The 4,118-nt window shown below is 37.4% G+C and overlaps 1 long non-coding RNA gene across 1 annotated transcript; it reads right to left on the bottom strand.

The window, feature by feature from the left end:
• Positions 1-987: 987 nt before the first annotated feature.
• LOC132980846 (uncharacterized) lies at positions 988-3,229 on the bottom strand. The gene is made up of 2 exons (XR_009674206.1): positions 1,737-3,229; positions 988-1,687 (listed from the first exon to the last, which is right to left on the bottom strand). It is a non-coding gene; the product is annotated as an uncharacterized LOC132980846 (long non-coding RNA).
• Positions 3,230-4,118: the final 889 nt, after the last annotated feature.

The raw sequence follows: 4,118 nt of genomic DNA, 5'->3' as shown, positions 1-4,118 counted from the left end.
CTGGAAATTTGGACCACAAAACAGATTTTGTGAAATGTATAGAAAAGTTTTCCACTTAAATACCCACCCACTAATTTAGCTGAAAGGATCTGGTTTTAGGAATGAAGGGATGGAGGTGAGATTAAGGGATGTGAAAACCAAATGAGGAGACAAGTGATTCAGATTCAAGGAAAGAGGATGAGAATAAAGAGAGAGTGAAGGAAGGGGAGGAAATAAACGTTTTAACTGATTGTCCCAGTCCGACCCCTTCATTCAAAACTTCATAGCTCTCTTGATGTCTGATTCACACAGTTCAGACTTTCTTCCATCACAAAACTCATTCTCCATAAGCCCGAGGATGAAAGGGGAGCCGAGGCCGCCGATTGGTAATTATCACTTTTAATTTGAAAGTGTTGGTTGGATTTAATTTCACAGCCAGACAGACGGTGAGAGAGCCTGCAGGCGGAGAACAGAGTCAGACGGATTAAAGCTGCCCCAGACTCAGGCAAAGAACGCTCGATTACATAATTAAGTTACAGAACGGCTTCAGAGTTTTCAGGACGAGATCATGTTAGAAATCAAAGTTCTCAGTGTAATTATTTAAAAGTGATTATTGTTATTCTGCATAGAAAGCTCTGGTCACTGATTGTGTCATTTGCCTCGACTGATGATGAATCACTTCAGCCTCATAAAAAGTTAAAGGAGTTTAAACCGGTCATCATCGGTGGCAGCACCCTAAACACTTGTGGAATTCGTTTTAACACCCACAAAACCCTGGAGGATAAGGTGAGTTACAAAATACATCAAGAAATAACAAATACAACCTTTTCAATCCTGATCAAGCGCCTTCAGACCTGGTGAACTTTCACACTTTGGGTATGTTGGAAATAAGAGCCACTCTACATGCATCCCTGAGACAAACTGGTCCTGTTTGAAGAATATTCTGTAAAAACCAAACAGATCAGTCCTTACTACGAGGGTTTTTCTCAAATAAAAAAGGAGACCAGGTTTCCAGTTTTTGTACAGCTTTATTCTTTTCATTTTCCAGAGTTGTTTCAAATAATCAAAATGACTTATAAACAGATAAATTATGGCTCCGATACACCGGGGAGTGAAGACTACATCGACCATCTCATGACTGTACCAAGTCTGAACCCCCCCCCCCCCCCAAAGATGATTTGATGACTGTGACCTGCTTGGTGACACTAAAAAAAAATATTTTAATTTAGTTAACCAGACGAGGCAAAAAAGGCAGGATGTGATGGTCATCAGGAATATTAGTTTAACTTGTAGTTTAGAGGCAGAAACGCCAACAATCAACCACTAAGAGTCCCTCATGATTGTAAATTAAACTGAGTTTACTTTGTTTTCTATTAATGTTAATGGGATTATTCCATTTTGTGTCACCTCAACTTTCCCAAGGATATTTTACATAAAAATTTGTCAGTAGATTTTTATTAATTTGGGTAGTTATCCAAACTAAAATTGTGAATCTGAAACTACATCTTTTAGGCAGCAGGTAAACAAACTGCACAATTGTTCATAAATTATTCTTAGATGGACCCATCATCAAAAGAAAGACCTACAGGTAGACAACATTTTCACTGTCAGATTAATACGAGCTCATCAAAGTACCTAACAAAAGTAAAATTCTTGTGGTTTCAAACCCGACAGACATCTAATAAAACTTTCTGATAGTTGAAGAATACTTTCTAGTTTGATGAGTAGTTGTCAAGGGGGTTCAGACCAGGTCACACAACACACAGTGGCAACAGTTTCAGGCAGTTTAAAGTGAGGATGCTTTAGTGTCTTGCTCAAAGACACTTCAGCAGTCAGTGTTCACATTTGTGACCATAATGAGTTTGTTCAATTTCAACTCCCTGTTCTTGTTTCAGTGCTGCGACAGTAAGGTGGAAAGAATCATTTTAGAATAATAAATTGTTTGAGCAAACCGGCCAGTCATTGATAACTGAATCTCTTTGTGCGTACTCCTCCTTTTAGGGTCTCTCATTTTCAATATTTCACAAACTTCTGTGAAGTTTTTGACCGCTGGATCAAGAGCATGGCCCAAGCATTGTTCTGCACCGTACCAACAGGGCATATCGTAAACCAGCAGATTAATAGATTATCTCATTCATCTTTCATTTCCTTCCAGAAATGTTGACCGTTCACTGCTGCTCTAAATTGTTGCCAGTGCGTCGTTTCCATCAGAGCGGTTCTGAAGTAGTCTTCACCTTTTAAAGCAGTTTAAGGCCAGAGGTACTTTAACTCTACATCGAAACAATCAAAACCAAGAATCAAAAAATAAACTCAGTTTTGAAGAGATGTTTTGGAAATGTTTGGAAGGTATTTACACTGCAGTTGTTGTTTCTTTTTTTTTTTTTTTAAGTCGAGTGATGAATAACCGTGGCTGTTGATCCAAAGCTTTGGCTCTTGTAGAATAGGAACCTGTGACTTGACTGTTACAGGATGTTTTTGTTTTTAGAACAGAAAGAAAAACATAATCCAAAACAAATACTCAAACCTCGATATCCAAATGAAAAACAGGTGATAATCCATTTTCTGACACTGATCAGTTATTTAGAAAAACAGAGATTCTGTAAACAAGAACAGATTGTTTTCATCTTTTTTTGTTGTTGATGTAGTTCTTCTTTCTTTTGCACATAAAATATACACCTTATGTTCTCCAGGGGAAAAACAGAAAGAAAAAAAACACTGTACCTTCATAGCATTTATTCCTCTTATTCCTCTAAAAATAGGATTAAGAAACGGTCGTGTCTATCGTACACAAGCATCCTTCATGTATCCTCTTTTTTTAGTTTCAGCATCATCCCAGCACACTTCTTATTTTTTCCTCCATCTTTAATCGTACCGTATAAAAAGGTTGTTGACATGCACATTCTCTCCCTCACAGTCTCAGCGTCGAGCCCACAAACGGTGAAGTCCCAGAGCCGCAGATGGAGCCGGTTTAGCAGCGTGGATTATTTTAAATTAAGAGTGAAAGGAAAAACTGAGATGCAACTGTTTAAATACAGATTCTGAAGGTTTTTACTTGCACTGTGAATCATTTTTTTTATTATGTACAAATCAAAACTGTTCAGAAGTGAATATGATTTGGTTGAATTGCATTGTGGGTAATGTGGGTAGACCTAATAATCCAGATTCTGCTGCACCGATTTTCATCCTTTATTTTCTTTAAAGTAAAAAAAAACACAGCTTCCACACTTTAAAAAATAAAACCTTTCTATCAGGATCCTATGACGGAAGATTAGGGCCATGTTAAAACATTTTTTTTTAAATAAATTTCGAGATTATTCTCGTAAATTTACAACTTTAATATCGTAAATTTACAATTTTATTTTTTAATAAAGTAAAATAATCTAGAAATTAAAAAAATAATAATAATTTAACGTGGCCCTAATCCTCCGTCGTAGGATCCAGCTTCTCTGACAGCAGTTTAAAAGAACAAGAACCTTCAACAAAGTAATAATAATGAGCCTTTAAGCTACCTGTAGCCAGGGCAACTTCGAGTCCAACATCAGCTTCCCTGATTCATTATTCTAACAAACATTCTTATAAAAACAGAAACCATAGACTGTTTAAAACACAGACGTAGTCTCACTGACTTCACCCACTGGTTTCTGAAGAGGTGTTATGAAACTCGAAGACGGTGCTCGCTATGTTTGAAATGCTGACTCCAACTTACTTCAGGCTAATCTAGAAATAAGCAGTTGGAGCTTTGGGCGCCAAATGAATCTTGTCGGGATTTAGAAAAAGTAAAGCCTAGCCTCCTGTCAAACAGCTTCACCGCGAACCACCTGTCAGTCAAATCAGCCATGCCCCTAAGTATGCATAACTCTTAGCATTAAAACCACTAAAAAGAATGTTAAAAAAAAACCTCCTGTTCCATTTTTAAAAATATAGAAACAATCCATAGAGACCAAAATGTAGTTTTTGTACCAGACAGTCTACTTGGTTATTTCTGCAGTAAAAATTGGCACGTTTGTATGGACTCTAATGGGACTTTCTGGGTTTTTGGAGGCAGCCTCAAGTGGACACTGGAGGAACTGCAGTTTTTTTGTACTTCAACACTGGAGGCTGCCACTGGGTGTAAACATTTAGCGCAAAGAAAGTAACTA

Source organism: Labrus mixtus, chromosome 9 (assembly GCF_963584025.1).
Source record: "Labrus mixtus chromosome 9, fLabMix1.1, whole genome shotgun sequence".
Taxonomy (NCBI): domain Eukaryota; kingdom Metazoa; phylum Chordata; class Actinopteri; order Labriformes; family Labridae; genus Labrus; species Labrus mixtus.
This window is presented reverse-complemented; position numbering and strand designations above follow the sequence as displayed.